The 18,660-nt window shown below is 35.8% G+C and overlaps 1 protein-coding gene and 1 long non-coding RNA gene across 3 annotated transcripts in view; one reads left to right on the forward strand and one right to left on the reverse strand.

Moving 5' to 3' along the window:
- The window catches only part of LOC106664922 (matrix metalloproteinase-2-like), a 90,098-nt gene that overhangs the window by 14,972 nt on the left and 56,466 nt on the right, over positions 1 to 18,660 (forward strand). The gene's annotated exons all lie outside the window — the stretch shown is intronic.
- The window catches only part of LOC106664923, a 40,175-nt gene that overhangs the window by 3,333 nt on the left and 18,182 nt on the right, over positions 1 to 18,660 (reverse strand). Inside the window, exons 1-3 of one of the 2 annotated variants that reach the window (XR_001340246.1) lie at positions 16,304 to 16,505; positions 16,103 to 16,228; positions 13,797 to 13,868 (exon numbers count right to left, since the gene is read on the reverse strand). This is a non-coding gene — a long non-coding RNA (uncharacterized LOC106664923). Of the gene's footprint in view, positions 1 to 13,796; positions 13,869 to 16,102; positions 16,229 to 16,303; positions 16,506 to 18,660 lie in introns of those variants that run through there. The other variant, XR_001340247.2, reaches the window with a different exon arrangement.

Here is an 18,660-nt window from a genome sequence, read left to right on the forward strand (position 1 = left end):
CTCTCTGTCTCTCTCTCCCTCTCCCTCTCCCTCTCCCACTCCCTCTCTCTCTCACTCTCTCTCTCTCTCTCTCTCCCTCCCTCTCTCTCTCTCCCCCCACCTATCGATATCTACTATATCTATCTTCTTCCTACGTATCTCTCCAGTTATCTATTTCCCCTATTTTACTTCCTTAATTAGGTGGTGATTTATCTTATTTTTATATTTCTCTGTTCATTCTCTCTATTTCGTAGTTGCTCGTATCCGGAAAAGAAACAGTTAGTCGACGCGACGCAATGATTACAACCAGTTTTAGAAAAGACGCTAACCCCTTCAGTTCCTCGGTTTTTTTCTTCTTCGTTAGTATGAACAAAACTGCGTACAAACTGTTCACAGTTCAATTACTTGTTTTTTAAGCTAATATTGGCTCATGCATAACCATTTGGTTTGGTGACTTACAGTTAGGTCTTTTAAACGCTAATAATAATATATAATGAAAAACCCTTTTTAATTTTCATTGGACAAGTTTAGTCAGATGGCCCTTAGTCCTTTTTTTTAATGGGTTAACAGCAAAAACGCGACAAAAGGAATGAAATGTAGGGTACAACAATTTAACAATGCTCATTTTGTAATGTTCGACTAAAGTCAAATGATTGACAAGGATTTAATAATGTTTCTATGCATAAGGAATTAAGCAACAAGTCGCTCCTATAGGCCACGCGACAAACGGATGTCGAAGTGTAAAGTAGTGTAGGCGCTTGGACTTGATTCTCAAGGATGAACGATTGTTTTGGTTTTCTTAATTTGTTAACGCACCTTGTTCAAAGGACGTGAAATATAGCAAACTACATTTGGGTACTGGGTCACTGACTGAACTTGCTTGTAGGTACAAAACGTTTGTTTTTGTTTATTATTGCTTAACGATTTATATTCTAGTGTTTGGTGCAAAATTGAGATTGTAATTGTATTCGAGTTGTCTGTAATTTTTTCTTCTATAATCATAAAATTGAGCTGGATGCTGAGGATGTACTAAGTAAAGGATCATGCCAATTCTAGAATAAATCATCACAATCCATTCCATAGGATCTTCAATGAAAATAAAATAAAACTAACAAGTATTAAGTAATAACTAAATATAACCCAGAGTTATAAAAATATTTATGATATAGAGAAAGATCAACACTATCTGTAATATTTTACATTACAGATTACGGGCTTTTTAAATTAGTTTTATTTTTTATAGTTTTGGATAGTAGTAGCATATCAACAGTTAAGGATATCAGTTGACAGTAGATAATTTAATCAGCATTGGTAGCTCAAAATATTGGTTTAAATACATTTTATTATACGTATAGACCATTGCTGTCTGTCGGTAGTTTAAGGTAGTGATTTAAATCATTAATATTCTCAAACCATTGGACTATATCGAATTAGACTATCGATCAATTTTAATATTTCCGATTATCAGTCACGAACGATAAGCTAGACTATACGCTGCTTCTATATCTCAACATTGGGATAGTGGTATATATCGATTAGACGATATTTCCATAACAAACTTTTAACAAAAACAAAATGGCTAGACTATAGTTTATGGCGATAGTTTAGACTGGAAGTCAATTGATATAGTATAAGCCCGAAACGAAAATTTAGAACGGTGGTATACAGGGTGCCTAGTGATCAGATGTCAATAATTCATGAGGTTATGCTAAATATCAAATTGTATTAAAAAATACCGTTTGTCCAATATCTGAAACTCAATTGTATTCGAGATAATCCACATTCATTACTTTTTCCCAAAGTCTGATAGTAAATATGATTACATCACTGAGAAAACAATAAGACCCTATGAGATGATTGTTTAAATCTTAGATAAGTGGTATATAAATCCATAGGCAAGACTTCATGACGATACTTTACACTAGGAGTCTATATCAGTATATATTAGATTATAAGTCTGTGCCGAAAAGTAAGAAAGTAGGGCTATGTCTATAGATAGTATCTAAGGTGTCCAGTGAACAGAGGTCAAAACGTCAGGAGGGTATTCTAAATGTCAAATTGTACTGAAAAAGTCCCTTCTTCCAAGTCTTAATCTCAATTGTATTCGTGATATTTCACTTCCACCTTTCATTACGTTTTCTCACAGTTCTCTGGATCGCTTTCTTTTTCAGGGGCAATCTCATCGAGATATTTAGGAGTCATATTTACTCCGATACTCTCTTGGACAAAGCACTTCACTTGGTAAGCGTCAGTGGCTACGTTAGGTGTAAATAACACATGGTCGGCTCTCATACTTCAAATTCTAACCCTATTAAAATCGTTTAATATTTTTAATGTTATATGTCGTGCAATACTATGTTATGGCTGTCAAATTTGAGGATATCAGATATTCGAACAATATAAAAAGTACAACTTTTGTTTAATAAGAAAGTTATTAACATTGCCACATGGTACACCAAACTATACATTGCATTTGGAGACCAATATGAATTTAGTTTTGGTGTATACACATAAGCTTCACTACCCCTATATTGTGAAAGTTCTGATGTCTCTAGATACTCAAAAATTACAACTTTGGCGGAAATAAAGTCTAATATTTCATAGTTTGCACACTGGAAATATTTTTTTTTTTTTGAAAAGTACAACTTGCCCTTCGTCCTATCCTTGGACAACCTCTGCATCTGGCATAATTAATTTTCAGTTCTTATTAATCAAATTGAAAAACAACATCAAGAAGAATGCCAGCCACGGGTCCAAGTTTCTACTCTTCTCTCCCTTTACAAAGAAGTACAAATTTCTCCTGCATTGTTCGACCTACATGAAGACACTTTTTTTCCCCCATTTGTAAGTATGCCGGGTTCGAACGCAGGGCCGCTGGATTCGAACCCGGGACCTTTACCTTACAGTGATGAACGCCGTGTCAACGCCTAAATCGTTGCGGCCACCGACGCCCCAAAGTCAGTGTTTACGATCTTTGTCTCAATGAGTTGCGATGGCTATTTAAGCTAAGAAGTGAGGTTTTGCACAAAAAACTCGGCTGTTTGGATTAGAGGGGAATTGGGAATCTGTTCTTTGTGTAATTCGCGTTCAATTGAAAATTTATTCCATTTCTTTGCGGAGTGCTCTTCCCTGGGTGAGATTCGGTTATTGCATCTCGGATGTTTCACTCTCCCCAGAGTTGACCCGTTATGGTTTTTGAGTTCTCTGCTTCGACTCATTTGCATATAGGTCAGAAATGACCAATTTTGTTATATAAGAAAAGAAAAATTCAGTAATCTAATATAAAAACCTAAAAGACTAGTCAACTAAAAAAAAGCTAAAAAATAATTGTGTTAAAATGTGTGTACTGGGATGATTAATACTATTAATTTTTCAAACTTATCAACGATAGAGAAAAAATAGGCGAAGACTGATTAGTCAACACTTGGTCTATTTTGTTCTTCTTAGGACTTTCTATTTGATTTCAAGTTGAAAATTGTACAGCACAAAAAACTTGCGATTTATTTCAATCGTGATTAATAGACCAATACGAGAAATAGTCAAGCAGTTGATAAATCGTAAAGGAATTCCGATCAAACTCGATCCTTCGTAGATAGAATAGCTTCGACTTAATCATTAATCATTGGTGATGATTTATTTTGTTCGAACTTCTGTTCAGTTCATCGACTCGGAGGTAAGTCAGTTCCATTGTCTATTATGACAGGTATTAGCCGTCGGATGGTATCTTTTGGTTCATCCGGTTTGAAAACTTAATATGTATTGAGCCCGGGCGCAAGATGCCCACATTGCGGTGTTTAAAAGCCATCCCTCTGAATTAACAGCTGCTCCACAATTCAATCTATATGGGTCGGCTGATCGTTAAAAGTCTTTATACTGGTAGGAGAAGAAGGACTTTCTCAGCCTTCACGACTTAAACCGATTATGGAAAGAGATGTATATGAAGTGAACAAATTCTGAGGGCGAAATTCAGTTCGAGCCTGAACACACTGCTGAAGAATGAGTGACCTTAACAAAACGCATTCTTTCTATTCAAAGGATTGTACAATAAACTGGATACAGGACACTCGAACAACATAAATGTCCCGTTTATCTAGGTTAAATTAACAGAACTTTTTGAACTTACCATCAGGCCTGTTAAACTTATTCATTATTGCCACCGAAAGGACTTAAGAGTCTACTTAGTGTACAGAAATCCTTCTCCATGAATCCTTTCTCAAATCCTCAGTAAAGCATTAACCCTTTAATAAATTCTTGTTTGTACTTTATAGTTTATATTTTTTACTGCTATTATAACCTCAGACTAAAGGAAAAATTACACACACATAGAAAAAGGAAGCATTGCTTAAGTTACTATCTTGGAGGGTCTTGCGTACCATGACCAGTTTCGGTCTTTTGTGCAATCTCCGTCATTTTCTAGTGCTCTTCGTTAAGCTTAAGCTTTTTACCAGATCCCAAAATTTTTTTAAGGACACGCGTGTACAGGTCTTGGTTTTCCTCTTTTAGGAGTCATATCAGCCCTCAAATGTCTTCGGCCAATACTGGACATTTTCCGCTGTTTCTTCTTTTTTTTTTGTTAATATGAGCACAGGGTCTATTGCTACGAGTTATGCCTCCGTGATCTGCAGTGTTCAGTCTAGTGCTATCATACTAGTCTTCACAGATCATAGGTATAGTAGTTCTGTCGTTAATTTCCTTTGGTCCTTTAATGAACTTTTTTGCATGCCTTTGCCCTGAATGGATGAAAAATAGAGGACTTTTTCTTAACCCACTGTCTGATGGATCTACGTTCTTGGCAATAGCGTGTGACACAAAATGGTTCAGGCTTGATAGGTGTCGAAACTGAATTTGCCTTGGTGAATTTATTGGCTTCCTTGTTGCCTTCCTTCTTTACTTTCCTGTATCCCTACCCAAACAAGGATGATTTTGTTGTTTTCATCAATGTCTGACAGGGCCTTAAGGCCATCTTAAACACGGCTCTTTACTAACGACGAGGCAGTTGCTTTTAGTGCCACTTAGGTAGACAGAGATAGTTATATAGAGATTTAAGGAGAGAGGGAGAGAGAGAGAGAGAGAGAGAGAGAGAGAGAGAGAGAGAGAGAGAGAGAGAGAGTGGTGGACAACAGTAAATTAATAGATAGGTATGCATTTTCATTTTTTCATGAATAGAACATAAATATAGGTAAAAATACGAGTATAGACTCTTGCATCTCCGTACTTATAACCCTGTCATCGCGCCATTCGTCTAGACTTTTTTCACACAACAAATTTAAGGAAGGAAAAATTGCATTTTTCCTTCTTTAAATGGGAACGGACGTATCCGTAGATAGAAGGAGAAAACTAAACTATGATTAGAGAACATAATTTTAAAAACAAAACATTGAGCATTGATAATAGAATTAATTAGATTACTACAAATAATAACTAGACCTAAACCAAAGGTATAGAATAGATTTAGCACCGGAATAAGCCACCAACAATTCACACTACACTCACGCTTGAAAAAGCCCTATGCAAAAAGAAAGTTATCACCATACTACTTACAACCCTAGTGTCGCATATTAAAGAAGTAAGAATAAAAAATAGGAAAAACTATAGAAAGGTAGATAAATAGAGAATAGACAGTCAGATAGACAGAGAAATGGTAGTATAACATACACAAAATGTGTTTTTACAAGCAAAACATTATCTTTTGATACTGGAAAAAAAACTAAAAGATAATGATTTCATTTGACCCGCAACAAAGGAAGGCGTTAGATTCTCGCCACGACCTGCTTATAACCTTAACGTTCCATAATCTATCCAGGCGTTCCATTAGTTTATTTAATTCACCTTTTATTATAAATTATACTAATAGTTTGAGTTTATCAACTTTTTTATGTTCAGTCTAGGATAAATATTGAAAAATTGACATAAATCTTTTAATTTCCACCGGTCGCTTTTGAATTACAAAACTACCGATTGAATTTTGATGAGAGTCTCTCAGGAGACTTCCGGGGCATTTTTATGAAGCTCCAGAGTATAAAAACGAAGTCCTTTAAGTCCATAACTTCACCTCGTAGGTGAACAATGACGAAACTGTTTGGCATCACTAAGGTTTCTCGTGTCTTCAAATTTCCACAAGTTATAATTTCATATGCAGATGGATGAGAAATGATGATTAATTTTCCTTGAAAACAAGAAAAGGTTAAAGAAAAATTGGTCCCATTTTTTCAATATTGTAAGAACGGATTGGTATATCTTGTAGCTCATTAGACAAATGATTTGTGTGAAGACTTGAATTTCTCAAAATAAAAGTGAAAAGAAAAATGGTGGTGGATTTGATGATTGAAATAAGTCTATGTCCCAAAAGGTTCGAATTTTTTTTTGACGTGTGACAAATGAACTGGAAGAGTCATAAATGAAAACCTTTCGACGCCAAGGCATGCATTTCCGGCAATATAGGCCGTCATACAATTACCGGCTTGTTGAACCGTCTGGACGGTTAAGTTCCATGGAAACCGTTTGACGCACGAGTTCTTAAACAATGGGCCGGCCCTGCGGACACGATCTTTTACCCTTCTGGAATAATTAAAGTGAGTTATGGCGCCTCCTCAGATATTAAGTTTAACCGCGGGTGGCTTACCAATTCCAGAAGCCTCATGAGTTCACCAACTCGAAACCGAGGAAAATTTGTTGCCCGGAAAGGGAAAAAAGGCAGATGGATAAATTTACATTCAACAGTTTTTCATATTTGTTTGTGTAAGATGTAAGTATATGCTTTTTATATCGCACTCGTCGCAGTACAGAATAAAATGAAATCTATTGACTCAATTTTGGTAACAATTTGTGGGAAATTATTTTTAGGAAGGAATTCATGTGAAGAGATCTGTCTTTGTATGGGATTCTGAAAGCTAAAGACGTTGATGCGGCCTATGCTTCTATAATGAAATGCTGCAGATAAAAAACGACTTTAAATATCTAAGGGCAAGCTTAGATAAAAACACCTTCAGCATATCATGACAAAAAGTAAAATATCACTAATGACCACAAGAACTTTAGGAAATCTTGGAGACTCAAATCGAAAATGGCTATTATAGGCTATTGGCTATACTTTTAGTACTATAAGACCAAAATTTTCCTACAGCTCAACAATCTAGTGGGCCAAAGGTCAGCCAAACACAAGCTATCCGAACATTAGGCAGCCTACCATGACTGGCAACCTATGTATCCCCGAAAATGGCCTGTTGTCTATACACGGCAGTAATAAGACCCAGAATAACCTATGGGTCACTAATCTGGTGGAACAAAGCTCAGAAAAAAATAGCTACCCAAACATTAGGCAACATACAAAGACTAGCCAACCTATGCATCTCAGGGTCAATGAAAATAACCCCGTCAATTGCACTAAAAACACAGCTAAACCTACATCCATTTGCGAATATTTATACAAGGAGAAGAGAGAAAAAGATCATGTAGGCAGCAACAACCTAACTGCACGGGAACTAAACACTTGGGGCAGATAACAATAATTAATAAAATCACACACCCGTTAAGAGATGAGGACTGACTACATGGTCCCAGAAACACTCTTTACTCCAACTTCCTATAAAGTCTCAACAGACTACAAAGGAGAAGAAGAATGCAGAAGGAAATCAGATGCAATGATATGGTATTCAGATGGTTCCAAAACAAATGTTCCAAATGATTACAATGGTTTCAAATCAGGCGTTTTCTGTACATTCCCAAAATATGAGCAGTCACACTCATTAGGGAAGCCTTTCAAGCTGAAATACATGCCATCAACTATTGTGCCATAAAAAATCTTAAGTGACGGGCAAAAAATCATCATAAGATCGGATAATGCAGTTAATAAAGCTAATGCACGAATAAAAATCACACCAAAATTAGTCAGCCAACGGATCCAAAATTTTCAAAACCTTGGAAACACAACAACCTGATATCTTGGGTAACAGTACAGGAGAATTTTGGGTAATGAAAAACAGACTCAATGGTCAGAGTAGGATCTGCAAGACCGTATATAGACCCTGAAACTATTCTTGGGTAACAAAATCAAACATAGAACCCTGCAGCAAAGAATGGATCAAAAAAGACACAGTAATGCTAAAACAACACTCCAAAATTAGCAAATTAGCAAAATTACCGGTACAGTTATAGAGGGTTAAACACAGAAGAGAGATAGGGCTACTGTAATCGGTCACTGTCATCTGAGAAAACATCTACACAACATGGGTATATTCAATGATGACCCCATTTGTAGGTTGTACAATGAGGAGGATGAAACAGCCACCCATATCATCTTCGAATTCGAAGCAACAGCTCAACGTAGGCTGGGATACAAAGAAACCCCAGGGAAGAAATTGTAGCAAGGACAGTCAATGACCTAGTACTTCTTAGGTGAAGGATCTACTCACTAGGGTACTAGGAAAGTGCAATAAGCCGGAATATACAAAAATTCCCACTTCGTAGTCTCCTTCAAGAACATCATAACATAGGTTTATAATGGTGATTAAAACAAAAATTTACCTTTTGAACCAATACTTCATCAGCTAGATAATTAAGCCGAAAGTATTTTATTCATATTGAAATTATATTTTTTTACTAGTTTTAAGAGATGTAAAGAAAAAATCAGTGGCAGGGGGCCGAATTTTGTTTTACCTTAGTTTCGCTGTTAGTCCACTGTTACATTTCCATTCCCTACATTCCTCTTCCATACCCTTCCTGACCACAACCCCACCCTACCAGGTTGGTGCCAGAAGGCTGCTCTCGATGTTACTACATGTATACTTTTATTACAGACAACAAGGCCAAAATTGAAAGTATTTATAAGCGTGAGTGTGTTGTCCATCCTTTTCCCTTGGTAAATCACGCTGGACCTCGATTTTCTACAAGAAATGGTTACATATTTAAAAAAAATCGTACTATTTAGATCCGGTGGAAATTCCTCTTAACAATGAGTAATAAATTAAGTATGAATGGTTCATTAGGTTTTCCAGAAGAGAATGGTTTTAATCGAGAAGGCTTTTGTATTATTACTTGAAGAAATTAGCCTGGAGAACCCGTACAGGGTTTTTTTTTAACGAATTTGCGTATACCGATTCATCTATTGCGTGCTTCTATCACAGAGGACAATGGCCTCAGTCACGAAGACCCCCGAAGCACGATATTGTTTACCTCCAATTTCATTAGACTCTTTTCTACCAAATCCGACTTGTAGTCTTACTACTCAGATTGCATTATTGTTCAAAATAAATAATAAAAACTCCAGTAATTAAGCCTTGTATATTTTTGATTACTGTCAGGACTGATGATGTCTGATAATATTGATCTATGTATATCTTCGTTCAGCGGTCTTCGCTATCTTTGCCTAAGCTTTCTGTGTAATTTTTTAAATAGTTTCGATCTGACCGGAACAAACCGTTATTTGCTGGCACCTACCCAGCCCAAGTGCAACGATTTTTGCCGTTTTACCGAGATACGGCGCCGTTGCGTGATCACGGGAGAATTTATGTTCTATGATGAAGGCCGCTTTTCCTGAATAACTGCATCTGGCTTTAACGGAAACTTTTTCACGGAAATAGCTCTTTCGTTTTCAGGAAATAAGTCATAGTTAAGAATTTTCCTCTTACACCACCAAAAATCGTTGCGTGATCTTCACTAATCTTCTTAGAGAGATAAATCGCCTTGTCGACACTTTGGAAGCAGATCTCTTCAACAGAAATGCGGTCTTTTAAATTTATCTCGTTTAACAAGCCTAGCACGGAAGGCTGAAAATACAAACTTCTATAAATATATGTAAATGATATAAATGAAAAATTACCCTATGATAAGCGCACATATCCAATTCTCTTTTTATAAACTCAGAGTTGCTTTTATTCAGTTTCAAGCTAGTTGATCTTGTTTAAACGACGTCAAAACGACAATACGGGATGATTAACAACAATTAGCAATTATGAGAGATGTTTTTGCCCGGCTAGACATGTAGTTCGGCCATTGTACCAAAACATCGAGCATAGTACCACCCCTCAGACCCCATGAACAAATCGCACAATTGTTAGATAAAGTCTGCAGATTTGGATATGTACTTAATGATAATTAGCAATTGGATTGATTACAGATTGTGAAAAAATGGTAAGGGACGATCATAGATGATGGGTTAATCATCATGGGGGTCATACCTCATAAATGATGGTTATTGATCGCTAGACATGGTTACGATCTGTTAAATATTGTTAGGATTAATTAGGGATGGTAGTAGACGATCTGACGATAGAAAACATTAGTAAAATTTCATGCTGAAAGAAGTTCAATGAAGGTTAGCATCGTTTAGGATTGGCTACTATCTGTTTACGACTGCTTGGATAGATTATGAACGGTTAACGATGCGTAAGTTTCTTAGTGATGGGTTAGGTAACTGACGACCATGCGTGACGAGAGAATGTTTCCAGAAGTGAGATATTGTTAGTGATGATTATAAATGGTTATTAAGGATAAGTGAAGATTAGAGATTGCAAGAATTGGTTATAACTGGTTACGGATAGTTAGCTAACGATAAATAGAGATAGTTTTTTATTTAGAAATCGATTAACGGTCACTAATCACCACACAATAATAGAGATAGTCATGAACAATCTGAGATAGTTAAAGAAAATGGTCAATGATGGTAAGGTCATTAGCTACAATTTATTGAAGTATGGTGGGATAGATTAGGAATAGTTAATGTTGGATACAGATTTTTAGTCAAGTTTAGGGTTGTTAGTGATGACCTAAAATGGTTAGCGAATGGTGGATAATAATGTACACATGCCACATGTTTGATGCTAAAATGTGTTGGTCAGTTATGGTTATGATCGATTAGAGGTATCTATTGTCTGCCTGCTATGGTTGGTTAATGGCGATTTATTGGGCTATTGAGTAATGATTCATGATGTTTGCATGGCCAATGATGGTTAGGATAGGTTAGAGATAGCTATTTTCTGTTGAATATTCTTTAAATAGATGAAAGATGGTTAACGATAGTTTAAGGCTACCATTAGTGATGACTGGTGATTATAGATAATTATTATAGATATGTGAAGATTAGGATTGGTTAAGAATGGTTAGTGACGATCTGACGAAGTTACCGATTAATAGCTTGTAATGAATATTGATTTTATGCTGAAATGAGATGGTCAATGATGCCAGTTAGAAACTACTATTGCCAATTGTAGCTTGTTAATCTAGATCAGGGATGGTTAAGGACTGCTAGAGACAGTTAATGCTGGGTTTGTTAGTGACGATAATAGATAGTTAGGGCTGGTTATAATGATGGTTATTGCTGATTACGGTTGTGTAGCAATTGTTTGGTGTGTTTGATAGTCGGTTAATGGAAATAAGGGAAAAGAGGTAGTAAACATATTTGCCTTTTTCATCTAAACCATCTTGGGATCCTATCTGCTCTTATGTCTCTTTAAAATATTCCTTAAATTAATAATAAATTAAATAATTTATTAACAGTGAAAATTGTTCATTTTATTTATAAAAGAATAAATAATAAAAGGAACAAAAATAATATTTTATAATGTCCAATCGAAATTTTATATATTTCGAAAAACTAATTTTTACAGTTATGTTGTTTTACCATCATTAGCGAGTTGTACTAAGCTGTGAAAATCTTTCATCAGTATATATTCAAATTGATACTAAATTGGCAATATTTAGAGTTTTTTAATGAATTTAAGCGATTATTTTCTTTTCGAGTTCATAATTTTGTTCTGCCCCTAAAAACCTTCTGTCGATACTCAGAAAAGGAAAATAAATTTCAACCAATTTTATCTATTTGAACGCACTTAGTTCAAGTAGGTTAGAATAGAATCGTTATGGGAGCTTTATAAGTGAATTTATAGTTGACAGAGAGGGAAAATGTCTTTATTTCTCGAACCCTCATTCCCCCAGACAACTCGAGCCGTTATTTCAGTTAGTTGGGTTCAATGTTCTTTCGACCATTTGGCTCAACATGGTTAAAACCTTTTAATGAGTAAATATTTTGTACAATCAAAATCACAGTTTACAGTCTCGCTTCTTATAACTGAAGACGATCAGCATGGGCCATGTGGAAAGTCGAAAAAATTCAAGGTGGGTAATGTTAAGTGGTAGTACATGTGTTATTCCAGGGAAAGGGGACGACAGCTGTTAAATCCCACCGCTAAGTCTGCCATCAGCCTTCCCCAGCCACTTTGACTTTATTAGTGCCATCATTATAATTAACAAAAGTTGTCTGTGCTGTTTTTGTAAATATTTTATTTGTACCCTATACATATTCGCACATATTACAAATGTGATTACAATTTTTTTTTTCAATCGGTCACAACACTAACGGCAGCGCTGCTGCACCCGGAGGACACATGCCATGACTAACCGGCCAATTCTGGCACTCATTGTGACGGATTAAGGGGCAAGTAAGTCGATTAAGGCGACGTGGCGGGTTCTCGGGATGGGAATGTGCTGAGATTGCTCGAGAGGTTGGTGTGAAACTTTTGGAATCGGTAACGGATCAGTTCTTTGACAAAGGGAATGTTGAGGACATTGTGGATAGTGAGGTTAGTGTGTAATAAAAGGGCTTTGACAATTTGTCTGAGGACAATGTCTGAGGTTGGCTTGGTAGAACATCACAGTTCCACTCCGTATGTTCAAAGTGGCAGCAGTCGAGGTTGTATAAGTTAGCTTAGTTTTGACGATCAAGGCAGATTTTGGTCCTAGATGTCTTCGTAGTTGTCCAGGTCTTCTGTTGAATTGTTGTCTCTAAGTCTCTTGGAGTCCATGTCAGTCTGCTGCTTAGGTACAGTCGTATTTCACTTGAATGGAAGTATGTAACTCTTTATTAATATCGTAATAAAAAACTTATAGCTGAATGTATTTTTGTTTCCCACTTCTCCAGTGCTAATTTTTGTTTTAAGCATTTACTATTAAATCGTATTTTTCAAACACCTAGCTCTCTTCGGCATACAAGGCATGCGGGTTTCCTGCGTGTCCTGACTTGCTCCTAGCTTCTACCACCTCTTCTGACCAATGGGCTTCGATTCCCTAAAGGGACATACGACAAAACTAATTGAAAAGATGCTGGAAAGATAATTCTGCCTGCGAGTCGATTAACCCATGTTGACCCGGCACTGGGTCCGTCTACACTCGTGGGTTTTGATATTATTCAAACACCTTCGGCTTTGTGCCATCTTCAGTGAGGAATTGTCTCTCTCTCCTGTATATTTCTAAAATGTATTACAAATTTTATCATTTATCTCTATCTCTTCCCTCCCTCTCTCTCTCTCTCTCTCTCTCTCTCTCTCTCTCTCTCTCTCTCTCTCTCTCTCCCTCCCTCTCCCATACACACACATGCTACACTACTACTGCTACTATAAACACACATTGTGTTGTATGTGGCGTTGTACTAAAATAAATAATAGCATGTACATAAACGTCCATTTTCATATTTTAGATGGTCAGAAATTTATTATTATTATTATCCATAACTTTTTAAATTACTGAGTTTTTGTACTTCGCTAACGATTAATTATTTTTTGGTTACATTATCTGCTTGAAAGTTCTTGATGTAATTCAATGTTATCGTGCTTTGACTAACTATTTATTCTTTCCTTTCTCACTATTACTTGTTTCTTCTTTCTGATTTTTTTTTGCCAAATTCTACTATAAGAATCTAATACGTAGTAAGTAAACTAAAACTAAAGCCTAATATTAGAAGAGTTTACGAAATAGCGCACTTGAAATCCGGTTAACATATCCCAGACGTGCCTTATCGAAAATATGTATGATAATGAAACACTTACGATTTTAATGATCAGTACAGTTTGCGTGCCCATCCCTCGAATCGATTTTCAGTTATCGGCTCTGGAGGCTTTCTATAAAAATTAGAATAATTTTATAAGTTTTATCCTCGTTTAAAGAATAATGTAAGCATAATTTTATTATAACAATTATGCTTATTTTATAGTAATAGTAAAATAAGAAATACAAAGGTTTATGAGCGAATAATCTTGGCATTATAAGGGATGGTTTGTTGACCATGTCGTACCGGTTAATTAAAAGCAATAAAAAAAAAATATATATATATATATATATTTGTGGCTTGTTTGTTTTGGTAAATACTCCAATAAACAGCCAGACGATTAAATATAGATGTATGTAACTATGTATGTATTTTTCAAGATCCAAGACAGCACAGAATAGAAAACAAGTGTGTTTTTATCGCAAACTGTAAAAACGATTAAAATCATTCGGAGAATATTGCATTTTATTGGATTGCGATAAAATTTGTATTGGTCGTGAATAGGCCGAGAGGCGAAAATGTCCTATTTACAAATATATGACCACTATTTTAGACGCGATCAATACTTAAGTCTGCGAAGATCCCCACGAGGTCTCCGCTTACTCAGGAATTCTTGTTTTCACTGTCTTTAATCTTGTAAATATTTTCTCAAGATTCGGACTCCGTTTAATCCATAAATCCACCTTGCTCTCAGACAAAAGAAACCATTATAGCGTGTGGGATACACTTAAATATATAAAAAAATATATATACTGAAAAATCTCGGATTCGATCTCATACCACGAAAAAGTGGTCTCGTTTGATGATATGTATAAATGACGAGAGGCTAGGGTCAAGTGTACGCCCGGTCAAGCATTTTTAGATAAGTGCTCTAATTACAAAGTACCATGTGTTAATTATATAAAGCCGCATCAAAGGGTTTCTTTTATAAAAGCTCCTTTAAACTGAGTATTGTTATTTTTTTAATAAATTTAAGAAGTTCTGAATACAATTACATTTGTATTCCTTATATTCATGGAAAATCATAGATTTTATTGGATTGGCATAAACAAACAATGGGCAGTACATTGAGAACAACATAATCAAATGTCAATATAAAATGAAGAAATTTTGCTGATAAATAGTCGGATATTTTCCTGCATGCGGATCATTCCTGGCCACCAAGGTCCGCCTAGTCTCGCTGTTTTAGTATGAAATGACTCGAAGTGACCGTATAATTCATGAAATTGACGAATATATGAAGCCTTTCGGTTGAGGAATTGTTGAGCATCATCCATACATTTGGAAATACTGGTCCGCCTACTCTCGCTAAATTTTTAGTTTGATACGACTCGAAGTCACATTTAATTCATGAAATTGACAAAAGTATGAAGCCTTTTCGGTCGAGGAACCATTGGGTTTATTGTCCTCCTCCTGTATGCTATAGTAAGATGTGATTTTCGAAAAACACACGAGTAAATTTAAGAATGTACAAATTAAAAGAAATCTTTCTGTCAGTTAGATTGTCCCAGGCATGCTAGTAAGCCTGGCATCGCCGTACGGTATGATATGACAGAAGAATTGCTGAAGATTATTTATCATCTGCCCGTTTCCAGTTAGCCATCGATCTATACGTCTTATATCTATTTGTCAAAAATACTAGCGAAGATACTACTTCTCAAGTTAATTGAGTAACTTCTACCCCTCCTCCAAAACACCCAATATGAATACAGAAATTATCATTCGCGCGCTGAAGAGCTGTCTAGTTGATGTCATTCTCAAGATCAAAAAAAGAAAAAATGTCTGCTTGGGATATATTGATACAGTGAACGTTCCATATGAAGGTCAGCTTTGTAAAATAAAACCCTTTCTATCAGACACTATCCACAAACTGTACTTGGAAAGAAACAAGACTGATAAAACTGAGAGTACCTCAAGGCGAAGTTATTGGGCCTTTTTTCTACTTTATTTACCCCAGAGATCTTCTTACAACGTGTACAAGCGCAATTTGTCTATCGACAAGCAACTGATAATGCAAAAGAGTAGTTGCAAAAATTGTTGAACAATACTATGGTGCTCATGCTCGATGAATGAACCAAACCAAGCTGACATGGAATTCATTCCCCTATTGAAAGGCCATAAATCGACCATAAGTAACGCCCATTTAGGGTTGGACTTTTAAAAGAGGATGTTGTAAAATGCCTAGTATTATTAGACTCTATGCTCAACTGGAGTGTACCTACAAAAAAAATCCTTGTTAGGAGAATATGATCTAGAATACACGAGTTCAAATTCCACATTAATCTAAAAGCAAAAAGATTGTTTTACCTCAACCTCATGGTACTGCTCGTATCTATGAGGGTCAGCAACATACATCCATTCAAAAAAGGTCCTATACACCTTTTCTCGTTCAACCTCTGAAAACACCGTATTGAACTGCAATCTTTCAACGTACTGCTAAACAAACAAATTATTAGAAATAATCTCCCAGTAAAAAATCCGAGAGGAGGATGTGTGAAAGTTCATTACCTTTTTATGATAATTAAGGAATAAATTGTACATTTCGGAACGCATAGAATTACCAATGTCCTCTTACGAAACCTTTTAGCTCCTGTTTCACAACAGAGAAATAAATCTTATTAACTATCACCCTGGATGTAAAGAGTTGTGCTGTAATCGGTTTTGGCTAAATGCAACCACCATGTGCACGAGCCAGGTGTTCAACCGGGAAAAAAGCAACGTTCACAGTTAACTGGTTTAATCCATTACTCATGGATCGATCAAATTACTTATGATCCGTTCCGGAAGAGTTCCAGGGAGGGAGGATTATTTTTTGTGTACGAAATATACGCCCTCAGACTGTCTTCTTTTCTCGCTGTAGGTCTCGAGGCAGACGTTACATCAACTACTTCCGACGAAAATAGCTCTTGTGATAGTCTTCATGTTTCAAAGAACCGACACGAACTTTCGCTAACTCTATTTATTTTTTTTTGTTTTTTTAGAATTGTCTGTTATGCTGGAAAGAACTAGCAACCATATTAATTTTCAAAGCATATATTCAAGCAGAAACAGTGTCAAAGCCTTATCATAATCTCAATTTATCTTTTTTCTTGTTCTCTCGTTCACTTCCTCCCTTGATTTTCCATGCGGAAAAGACAATATTTCGAGATGATTAGAACTGTTAAACGTTAAGAGAGTTTGCGAAAAATGGAACCGACAGTAATGGATGGTTGGCTATGGTCAGTGAAATGGTTATTAGACCGACATCATACATATAATCTTATAACGTTATAAACAGGGATAAACAAGAGATACCTCCACTTCTGCATATTTTGTTCCCGTTAACCTGGCCCTTTTTAGTGTTATGATTCTACACATTTCAATTTTCTCTGCATGGATACTTCATAATCTCTAAAATCATATTCTATAATGTCTAAATACATTATTCGCTTAATTATAAAGGAGGTAGTTACGACCTAAATTTGCGACATTTTTTAAATAAAACAACTCTCTCTTTCTCTCTATCTATCTATCAATCTGTCTATCTATCTATGTATCTCCCTTACTCGGTCTCTCTCTTTCTTTTTCTTTCTCTCTTTCTCATTTTCTCTCTCTCTCTCACTTTCTCATCTGTCTATTTCTCACTCTCTCCCTCACCATTTCTCTCTCCCTCTCTCTCTCTCTCTCTCTCTCTCTCTCTCTCTCTCTCTCTCTCTCTTCTTGTTATTGTAAGAGAGGTCGTTCGCGACCTAATTTGCAAGATTTTTGAAATAAAACGATATTTATTCCTTCTCTTTCTCTCTCTCTCTCTCTCTCTCTCTCTCTCACTCACTCACTCTCTCTCTCACTCACTCTCTCTCTCACTCACTCACACACACACACCCGCTCTCACACACTGTTTATGTCTGCANACAATACATTATATAAACAAGTCATAAAGCCTATGTGGACATAGGTTATTGAACTGTGGGGTTGTACCAAACACAGGAATATCAAAATCATACAAACACTCCGTATCGTACTCGCTTCGGCGGTACATATACTAAAATTGGAACGATACAAACACTCCAAAATAAAATCTTAACATTTTTTTTTATATGTTTTTTATATTCTTATGTAACCTGGTCAATGCACCTTGGTACATAAGAAGTAAGGACTTACATAGGGTTTACATAGGGATCTTAAGATCCCTGCATTCACGGCGGATATACAAAAATTTACCGCCAAACACCAGGCTCGCCTCAGCCAACACGAGAATGTGGAAGCGACCAAACTCTTACATAACCGAAACATGGTCAAAAAATTAAAAAAACAAAGCCATATGAACTGTGTAGTTAAACATGAATAGTGAATAGTGAAATGTAAAGCCAATGGGTTTATAAGAATGTAAACATTTATTTATTCTATAATATTATTGTAAAATTAATGGTTGGTCTGATAAGACCAGTTTTAATAAATAAATTTAATTTTTAAAAAACTCTCTCTCTTTCTTTCACCCACTCTCTCACATATGGATTTCAACTCGAATTGCGGCAAAATGGCTGAAAATCTAGAACAAATTAGCAATATCTTACTTTTAACTTAGAAAATTAACTTAACATTAAACCATCATACCGATTTACTACCTTAGACGCCTAAAAGTCAGCTAATATCTTGCAAGATCATACCGACAATGTTTTCTGACGCTGGGGCGTTTAGAAGTTTATTTACTATTTCAATATATTTAATTATTTACCTTTCTAAATGGCAATCCCCGTTAATCGAAACTGGACAAATTTGTCAGTGCTGTTTGTGTTGGTAATCTAAAGAGTTAATGTTTTTATGCTGTAGGTATTGTAACAATATTACAATAGTATTACTTAAAATGTTACTACTGTAACATTTTT

The sequence above is a fragment of the Cimex lectularius genome, unplaced genomic scaffold (genome assembly GCF_000648675.2).
Source record: "Cimex lectularius strain Harlan isolate CLEC.00 unplaced genomic scaffold, Clec_2.1 scaffold5, whole genome shotgun sequence".
Lineage (NCBI taxonomy): Eukaryota > Metazoa > Arthropoda > Insecta > Hemiptera > Cimicidae > Cimex > Cimex lectularius.